Source organism: Mobula birostris, chromosome 32, assembly GCF_030028105.1.
Source record: "Mobula birostris isolate sMobBir1 chromosome 32, sMobBir1.hap1, whole genome shotgun sequence".
Taxonomy (NCBI): Eukaryota; Metazoa; Chordata; class Chondrichthyes; order Myliobatiformes; family Myliobatidae; genus Mobula; species Mobula birostris.
Genome location: NC_092401.1, coordinates 23,303,848 through 23,318,025, shown reverse-complemented (window position 1 = coordinate 23,318,025; position 14,178 = coordinate 23,303,848). Strand labels below are relative to the sequence as shown.

The 14,178-nt window shown below is 43.1% G+C and overlaps 1 long non-coding RNA gene across 1 annotated transcript in view; it reads right to left on the bottom strand.

Moving 5' to 3' along the window:
• The window catches only part of LOC140191276 (uncharacterized), a 39,167-nt gene extending 25,771 nt beyond the window's left edge, over positions 1-13,396 (bottom strand). Inside the window, exon 1 of the long non-coding RNA XR_011883808.1 lies at positions 13,261-13,396. This is a non-coding gene — a long non-coding RNA (uncharacterized lncRNA). The remainder of the gene's footprint in view (positions 1-13,260) is intronic.
• Positions 13,397-14,178: the final 782 nt, after the last annotated feature.

Below are 14,178 nucleotides of genomic sequence, written 5' to 3'. Positions count from 1 at the left end.
CATTTGAATGCTGCATGTGGGAGCTTGTCATGCATACTATAACAGTGATGCACTTCTGAAACACATCACAGGGATAACACTGGAGAGGAGACTGAAAACCCACGTGAATGCAGTTCCCTTAAACTTCTGAGATCGCATCTTCCAATTTAAGGTTCAAAGTAAACATATTATCAAAGTATGCTTATGTCACCATATATTATCCTGAAATTCATTTTCTTACAGGCATTCACAATAGAAAAAAAATACACAAACTATATAAAAAGACTGACAAGCAACCAGAGCTCAAAAGGCAAACTGCAAAAACAAAGTAAATAAATAATTCTAAGAACGAGTTGTAGAGTCCTTGAAAGTGAGTCCATTAATTGAAGGTTATCAAGATAGAGTCAAGGAATGACAGCACAGCAACAGGCCCTTCGGCCCATCTAGTCTATGCCAAACTATTAATCTGCCTCATCCCATCAACCTGCACCCAGATCATAGCCGGCCAAACTGCTCCCATCCATTGACCTATCCAAATTCTCTTAAATGTTGAAATCAAACCTGTATCCATCACTTCCACTGGCAGCTCATTCTGCACTCTCACTACCCTGAGTGAAAATGTTCCCCCTTATGTTCCCCTTAAACATTTCACCTTTCACCCTTAACCTCTAGATACTTGTATTGGATTTGGAATATTCATGCAATGTTTTATTTCTGGTGTTGGGGTACTTTGAAAGGCAAACGTTTCGTCTCCTTATTTTCCCTTTGGCTCGAACCCAGAGCTGGCTCATGCACGGATCACAGCTCAGTAAAGTCAATTTCCAAAGTGAGTAAAGCTGACAAGCTTGGGAAACAAAGCGATCCTGTGACTTTACAAGCAGAAATTGGAGCAGCTCTACTAGCGAACACAAGATGTAATTGTTACACATGGTAACTGCTTTCACTCACTCATTCCAGGTCCTAATACTCTACATCAACAAAGACCTAGGACAAAAGCTGGAGATTTTTTAAACTGGTTCTCGATGTGATGTCACAAGTTTAGCTGTGGTAAGTTCCTCGAAGTCCCGCTTCAATACATTTGAATCAGAATTAAACAACAAGTTAGCATAAAGAATGTGCTAGCTCTTTAAATTAAAGTGAGCCTTTCAAATGATTTGGATTACAAAGTGTTTAATACAGACATTCATTCAATAGCACAAGGATACAGGCTTCAAGAGAGGGCATCTGTGTGTAATTAAATATTTGCTATAGTTTAACTCAATTCAGGGCCTCAGCAAGACCTCACCTGGAGCATTGCATGTACAGTTTTAGTCTCCCCCATTTAACATAGAACATGGCAGCTCTTCATCCCTCAATGTTGTGCTGGCCTCAATCTACCATACAATCACCCTGCCCCTTCCCTTCCACATAGCCCTCCATTTTTCTACCATCCATTTGCCCATCTAAGAATCTCTTAAATGCCCTTAATATATCTGCCTCTACCATGTTCCATGCACCCACCAATGTGTAAAAATAAACTTACAATACCTCTGAATTCCACTTTACTTCCCTCCAATCACATTATACCCACTTCTATTATCCATTTTCACACTGGGAAAACTCTCTGGCTGTCCACTCAGTCTACGTCTCATCCTCACCACCCAGGGCACACACACACTGATACTGTCATGAAGGAGGTGCAGAAGCCTGAAGGCACACAGGCAGCGATTCAGGAATAGCTTCTTCCCCTCTGCCACCCAATTTCTAAGTGGACATTGAATCCACGAAGACACACACAAAAATGTGGAGTCAGATGAACTTGTGAAGCTTCAGAATTCTCTGCTTCTGTTGTGGTGGCAGAGTCAGAAGCAGAAATAATCCAAATATCTCTAGAGAGGGGTTGAGGGCAATGGGGAGGCCAAGTTCAGATCAGCCATCTTACTAAATAAGGAGCAGATTTGGGGCAATATTATCGACCCTGCTCCCATCTCTAATGTCCTTACTGTATGCGAGAGATTGCTGAGAGATTCTCTTGTTTTTGGCCCAACTTAGACCCACTCCTTTGGTGCACTGATCCATGTAATCTCAAATGATTGAGGGTCAATCCCACTTTCCTCTGCTACTCTCCCCTCCTATTCCTTTGCCTAGCCCTCTACGTCTCTAATCTTTAGTATTCCTGGAATTTGATCCTCTATTTGGAGATCAGCATCATGTCACCATCCACCCAGTTCCCTCTGGATTTCCTTCCCATAATCCTTCAGTATGTCAATCTCCTAGCATGCACCTCAAGCTTAGTCAAAGATGGAAGTGGGACTTGGCCCAATACGCCCCTTGCACAGTCAAGGCCTAATGTTCTTTGAAAGCATACTTGCAGAGGACCATGGGATCCTCATTATTCCACTCTCCTTCAGTACTATTTATTTTGTATTGTAACTCAAGTGATTTTATGTATGCACTGTACTGCTGCAGCAAAACAAATTTCATGGCATACTCTGATAACTTAGCAAAGACAGAAATACAAGTTGGTTTTGTAGAGGTTCTGCAGACACAAACCTTCACGATCCAGTTTCAGATCTCTGGTTTGCTGAACATCTGTTAAACCAACATTAACAGCTTCTAAATGAAGCTCCAGACCTAAAAGTTTAAACCTACCACTGCAGACATCCCACCCGGCAAAAACTCATTTCAGGGAGGTAGCACTCCCACCCCCTGCAACCCTCTATCCCCCCACCCCCCCCAGGTCGACCTCCAAGGGTGTATGTAATACTTTGTTTAGTGATTTTCTCTAATCTGTAAACCAAGTTGGGTATATGCAGAAAATGGGATATTAAAATATGTACTTATATTATATTATCATGTTTATTCTATTACAACTTTAAGCAAGTCTACAGGGAGTTTGGCATCATCACGTAGGACATCAATAGAGTAGCTCCTTAGCAGCTAGCCAGCTAGTTTAAATAACGTTAGCTACGCTAATGAACGAATGACACCTGTTAAACTCACCTCAACATGTCTTTTACATTTTAATCCACCATGGGTAATAGAAAAGTCATTGTTGCAAACAGTGCAGCGAGCAACACTGTCATTATTTTTGAGTTCGACTGTAAAGCCCGCCCACAGAGAAAACTGATTGGTGTCTCTTCGTGCTAAGTAGACCTATCAGGATGCTCGCTCTCCCTCTCAAAAAAAGAAATCAATTTCCGGGATATTGTATATAATTTCTGGGCATCAGGGAGCCGCTATCAATATGTGGGAGACTCCCGGAACTTCCAGGAGAGGTGGGATGTCTGCCACTGAGTGTGTTAAAGCAGCACATGAAGAGTCAGTATACAGTTTCCACCCTTCCACCAATCAATACAGAAATTAACCCTTGGAAGTGAAATAGCACTGGTCTTAATGTTCTTGTCCATACCCCCGATGGGAATAAAATGGATAAGAGCCTCTATTACCTGGATGGTTTGGAAAACTGGGATTGTTCTCCTTCAGTCCAAGAGATAAGAAAAATTTTTTTAAGAAGGTGATCAAAAACAAGTGGTTCTGATAAAGAAAACATTTTCACATGTTAGGGGGAATCAAAGGATTGGGATTAGATGATTATACATGATAAGTGAATCTGAATCACTACTGTTAAGGAAAGTGCAGGGCAGGCAGATGATAAGACAGTAGGCCATGACAAGGTGGATTATGAGGTCAAGAGTCCAACTTAAATGAGACAGAGGGTGGACAACTCTGGGCAGTGAAAGTAAACAAAGCAACAGAAAATCTGCAGATGTTGGAAATCCAAGCAACACACAAAATGCTGCAGGAACCCAGCAGGCCAGGGAGCATCTATGGAAACTTTGAATGTTTATTCTCTCCCATTGATGCTGCCTAGCCTGCTGAGTTCTTCCAGCAATTTGTGGGTGAAATTAAACAAAAGATTCTTTTTACTGAATACAGATGGTTCCAAATTCAAGTGCAAGATCACCAGTCCCAGAGCAAGCTGGATAAATCAGACATCATTCCCTCAATTGCAGACAGTATGTTGTCTCTACTAGTCAATGCCCTCGGGATATTTTTCAAACAAGATCCTATGTGTCCCATTTACCACCTACAGCCTTTGACCTGAAATTTAGCACCAATTCTGAGCTTTGTAATAAGTTACTAAATATTTTTGAGTTATAAATTGCAGAGTTGGTGATTTTATGTTCAGCCAAGACAAAGCAATTATGCCTTTTCGACCTCAACTATGATGTAATAATGTTACACCAGATTGCTTCAGTTGCAGGAAGGAGTGCTGCGATAGGAGGTTGAAAAAGTTTGAAGTCAACTGAAGTGGTTTTTCCTTTAATTACTTTTGTATTGTCAGAGAGAAATACAAAGATCAAAGAGGCTGGCTGAAGTCCCACATTAGTCAGAGCTCCATTTCCTGCTCGCCAGATACATTCCTGCCTTCTTGCAGCTAATTTAAGCCCTGCAGTGCGTTTGGCAAGGTTCTCTGGTGCAGCATGTTGAAGCAGCGGAAAAGGTGGGTAACATTACACAAACACAGTGGTGAATGAAGGAAGCTGAGACGTAAAAAAACAGAGTCCGTGAGGGAGTGGCTGGTTAGAGTCACAAACAGACCCTTCAGCCCACCAAGTCTGCACCAGCCTTCAAACGCCCCCTTTTTTAAAAAAAGCTCTAATTCTGCACCAGCTTTTCCTCTCCCTATTCACCATCATTCTCAGATTCTGCCACCCACATATAAACCAGACACACTTTACTGACACCCACTAACTTAACAGAAGACATAGGAGTAAATTAGGCCATTCAGCCCATAGCTGATTTACTTTCCCCTCTCAACCCCGTCCTCTTGCCTTTCCTTGCAACTTTTGACACTTACTAATTAAGAAACTATTAACTTATGCTTTAAATATACGCAATGACTTGGCCTCCAAAGCCTTCTGTGTCAATGCATTCCACAGATTCACTACCCTCTGGCTAATAATAATAATAAAACACCTCATCATCTCTGTTCTAAAGGGACATCCTTGTATTGTGAGGGTGTGCCCTCTGGTCCTAGACTCTCCTGCTACTGGAAACATCCTCTGCATATCCAGTCTGTCTAGGCTTTGCATTGTGACAGGAATCCTAGTGTCACGGGAAGAACATACAAACTCCACTGGAGTCAGGATCAAAACCTGGTCTATTGAAGCAGCAAGGTATTCAGGTGATCTTGGGATTCAGGTGGCTAGAGCTGTCCTCGAACAAAATGATGCAATCCACAAAAGATTAGCTTCACAAACACAAGAAAATCTGCAGATGCTGGAAATCCTAGCAACACACACTTAAAAATGCTGGAGGAATTCAACAGTTGGGCACATCGATAGAAAAGAGTAACCGGTTGATGTTTCAGGCTGAGATCCTTCATCAAGTCCGGGTATACGTCGACTATTCCCTTTTCCATAGATGCTGCCTGGCCGGCTGAGTTCCTCCAGCATTTTGTACACGTTGAAAAAAAATTAGTATTATCTGTCACGTGTGCATCTCACTATCAAGGACTAACTCATGTTCTCATATTATTTGTTATTGCACAATTTGCCTTCTTTCACACATTGGATGTTTATGTATTTTTCATAAATTCTAAGTATTTCTTTATTTCCCTGCAAGAAAATTAATCTCAAGATGTGTCTATGGTAACATACACATTCTTTGTGTGAGCACGTGGCCAAGTGGTTAAGGCATTGGACTAGTGACCTGAAGGTCGTGAGTTCGAGCCCCAGCCGTGGGAACGTGCTGTGTCCTTGAGCAAGGCACTTAATCACACATTGCTCTGTGACGACACTGGTGCCAAGCTGTATGGGTCCTAATGCCCTTCCCTTGGACAACATTGGTGTTGTGGAGAGGGGAGACTTGCAGCTTGGGCAACTGCTGGTCTTCCATACAAACTTGCCCAGGCCTGCACCCTGGAGAGTGAAGACTTTCCAGGTGCTGATCCATGGTCTCGCAAGACTAACGGATGCCTTTACTTTACACATTCTTTGACAATTTACTTTGACATACAGTGAAATGTGTCATTTGCCCTAACAACCAACACAGTCAGTTTGTGCTGGAGGCAGCCCACAAGTGTCACCATGTATCCAGCACTGACATAACATGCCCACAACTTACTAACCCATACAGCTCTGGAATGTGGGAGGAAACTAGAACACCCAGTGGAAATCCACATGGTGACAGCAAGAACATAAAACCTTTTTACAGACAGTAGCAGAATTGAACCCAGATTGCTAGCATTGTAAAGCATTATGCTAACCACTACGCTACTGTGCCACTTGAATTTATGCAGCACCTGTCACATCCTCAAGATATGCCAGAACTCACAGCCAATCTGTGTCATTACAGTTAAAGCATAGGACACAGCAGCCAAGATGTGTCTTGGAAGCTCCCACAGACATCAGTGATTATAATCAACATTTCATCCCCTTCCTGATGAGAGACAGGTATGAGCCAATTCACTAGAAAAAATTAACCACCTCTGCAAAACTATCACAAAGGATCTTTCACATCCACACAATACTCTACGTCTAGACCACCTCTTCCATCTGGGCTGTGCTGATGTATCAGCCCAGACGTGCAGAGAACTGGAGTGTAGTTTAAATCCTCAACTGTCCCAAGAGAAGAGTCAGAAAACAAAGTAAATCATTCTATAGGAATTCACTGATCGTTCCCATTTAATTAGGGCACATCTCAGAAGGTGCGAGGGATGTGGAACAAGGTTTCATCACACAAGTTTCTCATTGGCTCCACTACTGCAATAATAAAAAATATCTACTCAAATTGTACCTCTCATCACCTCATCTCCAAGGAGTGCTGGCACAAGAAAGCAGCATCAATTATCAAGGATCCCACCATCTAGGCTATGCTTTCTTCTTGCTACTGCCGTTGGGTAGGAAGTACAGGGGCCATCGATCCCATGCCAACGGGTTCAGGAACAGTTATTACACTTTAACTATTGCTCACCTCAATACTGAACTGATTCCACAACTTCTGGACTCACTTTCAAGGGTTCATGTTCTTGATATTATTTCTCATTATTAGTTTTCTGTTTTGTATTTGCACACGTTGTCATTTTCTGTTTGCACGCTGGTTGTTTGTCAGTCTTTGGGCATAGTTTATCTTTAATTCTGTAGTGCTTCTTTGTATCTACTGTGAATGCCCACAAGAAAATGAATCTGAGGGTAGTATATTGTAACATTATGCAGACGTACTTCGATAATTAATTCTCTTGAACTTTGAACCTCAGTACATTTGAAAATAATAGACCATTTCCAAATCAAAACTTGCGAGCTTTGCTTTTAACAGAGCAGCAAGATTAACAGACTTCAGATGTATTTTAAAAGGCTACTGGATTGGGTGGCAGATGGAATTTAAATGAAAAGTGATATTTGGTGTGGAAAGAGGCAAAATTAAAGATCATATTTTTAAAAGAAAAGGGCATAACAAAGAAGATCAGTGGTTGCACAAGCATCAGTCATTGAAAGTTGCAGGAATGGTTACGAAAGTAATTTTTAAAAAACTTCTTAAGTGGAGACTTGGAGATTAAAGGAAGTCATGATGACCCTTATAAAAATACTGGTTCAGCCAGCATTGGGGTTCAGAGTTCTGGACCTCACACCTCAAGATAGATGATAGGTTTTGGAGAGGGAGCCAAAAAGATTTACTGGAAAAGCCAGGCATGAAGGATGTTGGCAGGAGAAGATCATATTCTCTGCGGAAAAAGGGAGTTTCAAGGAGGTCTGATGCAGGTAATTAAGTTCAGTCTGGATGGTGATAAACTGGTCCCAATGGTGAGGGGTTGGATCTACAAGACATGGAAGCAGAATTGGGTCATTTGGTCCAATGACTTTGATTACCATACGACTATAAGACATGGGAGCAGAATTAGACCATTCAGCCCATCAAATCTGCTGTACCATTTCAATATGGCTAATTTATTATCCCTCTCAACCTCATTCTCCTGTCTTCTCCCAAATAACCTTTGAAGAAGAAGAGAAGGAAGCCCTTAACTTTGAGTGGAGTCATCAGGACGCTGTCATGACAGTGTATTTTTAGCAGGCTTTCTTATTTTTATGAGGCCGAGTTGCTAGGTCGACGCTCAACCCAGCACGGATGGAAAGCGCGCAAGGGAGCTGGCTGGATTCGAACTCGGGAGCCTTCGCTCCGAAGTCCGGCGCTGATGCCACTACGCCACCAGCCAGCAAATAACCTTTGATGCCCTTACTAATAAAGAACCCATCAATCTTCACGTTAAATATAACCAATGACTTGCAGATGACACAAAGCTGGATGGCAGTGTGAAATGTGAGGAGGATGTTATGAGAATGCAGGGTGACTTGGACAGGCTGGGTGAGTGGGCAGATGCATGGCAGATGCAGCTTAACCTGGATAAATGTGAAGTTATCCACTTTGGTGGTAAGAACAGGAAGGCAGATTATTATCTAAATGGAGTCAAGTTAGGAAAAAGGGAAGTACAACAAGATCTAGCTGTTCTTGTACATCAGTCACTGAAAGGAAGCATGCAGGTACAGCAGGCAGTGAAGAAAGCTAATAGCATGCTGGCCTTCATAACAAGAGGAATTGAGTATAGGAGCAAAGATGTCCTTCTGCAGCTGTACAGGGCCCTGGTGAGACCACACCTGGAGTACTGTGTGCAGTTTTGGTCTCCAAATTTGAGGAAGGACATTCTTGCTATTGAGGGAGTGCAGCATAGGTTCACGAGGTTAGTTCCAGGGATGGCGGGAATGTCATATGTCGAAAGCTTGTATACGCTGGAATTTAGAAGGATGAGAGGAGATCTGATTGAAACATATAAAATTATTAAGAGATTGGACACGCTGGAGGCAGGAAGCATGTTCCCGCTGATGGGTGAGTCCAGAACTAGAGGCCACAGTTTAATTTGATTCATTCCCTCATCAATAAACACTGGAGTGACAAACACCCATTGGTACTTCAGAAGGTCCGAATAAGGGGTAGGCCATTTAGAACGGAGTTGAGGAAAAACTTTTTCACCCAGAGAGTGGTGGATCTGTGGAATGCTCTGCCCCAGAAGGCTGTGGAGGCCAAGTCTCTGGATGCTTTCAAGAAAGAGATGGATAGAGCTCTTAAAGATAGCAGAATCAAAGGTTATGGGGATAATGCAGGAACTGGATACTGATTGTGGATGATCAGCCATGATCACAGTGAATCGTGGTGCTGGCTTGAAGGGCCAAATGGCCTACTCCTGTACCTATTGTCTATTGTGTTCACAGCCATTTGTGGCAATGAATTCCACAGATATATCACCTCTGGCTAAAGAAATTCGTCCTCTTCTCTGTTCTAAAGGGATGTCCCTTTATTCTGAGGCAGTGCCCTATGGTGTTAGATTCCCCCACTGTTGTAGGGAACATCCTTTCCATCCACCACTATCTAGGCCTTTGAATATTCGATTTGTTTCAATGAGATTCCCCCCCCCCCCCCCCCAAACTTCTAAACTCCAGTGAGGTCAGGCTCCCAGCCATCAAACTCTCCTCATACATTAACATCTTCATTGCTGGAATCATTCTCTTCAACCTCCTCTGGACCTTCTCCAATGCCAGCCTCAACCTCTTTTCTTAGATAAGGGGCCCAAAATAGCTCACAATACTTCAAGTGCTGTCTGACCAATGCCTCCATAAAGGAACATCACATAAAAAGCCAGGGTAGTAGTGCAAGATTGAATGGTAGTGTTCAAAGGGAAGTAGATAATTATGTGACAGATTAACAGGTTGGAGGCTTAGATAGAGAGGGCAAGAAAGGAATGACGTACATTCTACTAACAGACTCAGTCGGACAAATGGCCCCCCATGTTTTATCCTTCAGAATTCTGTTCAGAATCAGGATTAATATCACATTATATGTCACGAACTTTGTTGTTTAGTGGCAGCAGTTCAGTCTAATAATACATAAAAATGCTATAAAATTATATACAAAAGTAAATTTGGCAAAAAGAACAAAAATAGTGAGGTAGTGTTCAGGGGTTGATTATTGTCCATTCATAAACTGATGACAGAGGAAGAAGCCGTTCCTAAAATGTTGTATGCATCTTCAGGATCTTTCCTTCTCCTCTGATGATAGTAATGAGAAGTGTGCATGTCATGGGTTACGGGGTCCATAATGATGGATGATATCTTTTTTGAGACATCCTCTTTTGAAGATTTCATCATTGGTAGAGAGGCTACCCTCTACTCTCAGGCTACATGATGGAACTACAACACTCTTAGAAGATACAGGAGGAAAATTTCTTGGTAAAGAACTAGCTTGCACTTGACTCCCATACAAATGGCAACCTTTAAAATGTGTCAGGCAAGATGTTAAAGATGAATGGCCAGCTCACGGACTAAGGATTCCAGAGACTCATCCAAGATGTCCTCTCTCAAAAGAGCAGATTGTGCGGTCATTACATATTACATCATTGCTGGATACACATCCTGCTCTGTGCTAGCTCCAATAGCCAAAAAAGTCGCTTAATTGATGACAAGAACACATTACTAGGTTAGGATCAACTTTATTCACCAGATACCTTTACATGGATTGGGAATTTACTATGGTGTGCTGGTCAGGATGAGACATGCAAAATATTTCATAATTATTAAAAATAATAGGTTAAAGTACAGATATAGAATAAAATGGGCACAAATACATAAAGATCAGCATGCATTTAGAATGTAAACAGCTTTATAAAAAGTGGTTTAAACCGACCTATCAAACAGTCCTCAATTAATCATTCTCCTTAAACACCTGGAAACTTTGAAATACAGTTTGTTATTTCTCAAAATATAAAATCTTTCAAAAGATATGAAGCAAAAATGATTAATGTCTTTATTTTCACTATGCTACCCACATGGATTCATGACTACTCCAAGACATTTTCCCTGCTGTGTCAAGTCCATTACAGCCAAAAATAAGGTAACTAAAGATTATAATGTCAGACCAGCCAATTAACAGTCGCGCTGCAATTTAATTTGAATCCATTTTGATTATTACTCAATGCCCTGTAGATCTCTGCTGTATTTGCTATTAATTTATAAATCATATCAGCTAAAGAGTCAGTCACACAATTCTTCATAGCCACCACTCAGCCTCAGTTAGAGACTGGGTTACAAATTGGTTTGCAATCAGTTGCCAATTTCTAATTGGTATCAATTTATAATCACTTTACAATCAAGCTCAGTCATTTATATAAAATAATAATGCTATTGCACATTTCCTCTCATTTATCACATTGAAAGTAAAACTAGCCTCTTCAGTGACACCTTGTTATCAAGATTTTGCATTCACCAGTTTTGCCAATTAAAAGAGCATCATTCCCATGGAGCCCAAACCCATCATCACATATTCTCCTCTCACACCGAAACTACAGATGTAGTTTATGTATAATTGTAATATTAAAGTCAATTGTACAATATGAGAACAGGTCCTTCAGCCATGCTGACCATCAACCAACCATTTACACCAATCCTTTGTGTTAAAAATCCTTCCCACATTCTCAAATTTCCTCCAGATTCTACCACCCACCCAGCCTGGGACGGTGTGTTGGCCTTCATCCGTCGGGGCATCAAGTTCGAGAGCCACAAGACAATGTTGCAGCTCTACAAAACCCTGGTTAGACCACACTTGGAATAGTGTGTTCAATCCTGGTCACCTCATTATAGAAGAGACTCACCAGGATGCTACCTGGATTAGAAAGCACATTTTACAAAGACAGGTTGAGAAAGCTCAGGGAGGTTCTCTTTCTCTTCAAAGAGAAAGAGAACAAGAGGTGACTTGATAGATGTGTACAAAACGACAAGAGGAATAGATTGAGTGGATAGCCAGAGACATCTCCACCTGGGCAGAAATGGCTACTATGAGGGGGCATAATTTTAAGGTCACTGGGTGTCTGGTAACTTTTCTTTGAAAACACAGATTATGGTGGCTGTATGGGACACAGGGGTGGTGGTAGAATCAGATACTTCAGGGACTTTGTTTAATAAATTCTTAAGATGGATAATAGAAAAATGGAGCACGATATAGGAGGGGAGGGCTAGATTGATCTCAGAGTAGGTTAGAAGGCTGGCACAATACTGTGGGCTAAAGGGCCTGTACTGTAATATACTGTTCTAATAGTGGTCTGCTGGAGGAACTTAGCAGGTCCAGCAGCATCTGTGGGAGGAGTTGAGTTATCATCAACTTTCCCTGGGCACAGTCCTGACACAGGGTTTTGCCCCAGATCATAATAATTCCTTCTCCCCCCCCCCCCACCCACGTAAAGATGTTACTCAGCCCACTTGAGTCACTCTACAGATTGTTCGTCTAGCATCGGGTGTCTTGTATCCGCAGTTTTCTCCCATATCCCGAAAACATGTAGATTGGAGGATTAATTGATCACTATAGATGTTTCTAGCGCGCAAGTAAGCAGAGGTGCAAGGAGCGAGTGAGTGTGTATAAAGAGTCGATGGAACAACAGCAGGTTTAAGGAAAAGATGCCAGGAACAGTGATTAATGGGTTTGCTTCAAAGGCAGGCAAATGGGCCAAATGGCCTGCTGTCTATATCATTTGAAAGTGAGAAGGGCGGGGGTGGGGGCGTGAGAAGATGGAACGGAAACGAAGGTGGTGAGAAAAACTACTGCCACAGTACGCGTCCAGCAACTCATCGCTCGCAATATTGAAACCAGCTACCAGGTACCGCAGAGTACTGGAGAAGAGCCGCTGAACTTGACGACGTGTGCGGGGGCTTTGTTCAGGGTGGCCGGGAGGGAAGGGGTTAAACAGCGGCCAGGGAGGTGAAGGAGGCTCCACATCTGCCCCGCTCTAACTTAGAGCGGCGCAGCGAAACCCCGGGGTGTATCCACCACCTTTGTTAGGGACGAGACTGCGGACGCAGCCGCTCAACCTGCCACCACCTCCCTCTCCCCCCGGCTCGAGGGGAGAGCCCAGCCAGCAGGACAGGACGTCCCAGAGTCACATAACTCCCTTCCAACTCCACTACAATCTCCCCACCACCACCAAAACAAAACTGGTAGCAAAATAATGTCGGGGGAGACGGTTCTGTTGCCCAGAAACAGCGTCTGGGCCGGAGAGAGTCAACGGCAGCGCCGTTACCTTTAAACTTCAAACGTTTTACGAGCGAGTGGATTATAACTTTACGTTCAACGGGAGGCTTGTTGGAGACGGGGGAGGGGGGAAATGAACATGTCACTGGGCAGGCTTCCTTTTGGGGTTTGGGACACAGTACCTTTCTCCCTTAAACGTGAAGCTGAAATAGTCGATAATGAAGCACTCACCACGGTTCAGACGAACGCTGACCTCCCGCTTTCTCTAGCAGACTCGTTTCTCGTTGTCTGAAAGAGCGCTCAAAACTACGGCAGTTTTAAAAGACATGATGCTAGAACTCACCCCGCTACCCGTTAATCCTCGTCCTCTTTTATACATCCCTGATGTGCGAGGCGGGGACTGAGGGAGGTTCTTTGGAGGGGAAGGGGGGTCTCGGCGAGTAAGCACTGACAGAGGATTGGCTCATGCGAAGCGGGAGGCTGGTTACTGGGCCGGGGGCCCGGAGAATGGAACAGTTAGCCTCTTTTTTTTCCCCCCTCTCAGCCGTCGCGAAATGCCAGTGTGCGCTCTGGCAGTCTGCTAGGTATTAACCATTGAATGCACAACACCCTAGTACAGGATTCGGAGCCTGAGGGAACTTCATTGAACTAACAATGACAATGAACGTGCTGATGAAGGCGCTTGGCTCGAAACGTCGACTGTTTATTCATTTCCATAGATGCTGCCTGACCTGCCGAGTTCCTCCAGCATTTTGTGTGTGTTAATCCGGATTTCCAGCATCTGCAGAATCTCTTGTGTAAATGAATGGGGGGGGGGGCGCGGGATTTGGTAAATACTCGTTTAAATGCCAAGAGTATGTATAAGCATTACCGAGTCACCTAAGATTCAAGTTTCGAGTTTATTTAGCACATGTATATCGAAATATACAGGAAAGATACTAGCATGGATAAAGCAGTGGCTGATTGGCGGGAGGACAAGGGGGAATAAAGGGAGCCTTTTCTGGCTGGCTGCCGGCGCCCAGTGGTGTTCCACAGGGGACTGATTCTTTTTACGTTGTCTGAAAAGGGTCTCTGCGCGGTGGAAAACATCCTGCCTAGTTCCAGTACCCAAGAAGACATGTCCCACCACGCCCAGTGACTACAGACCAG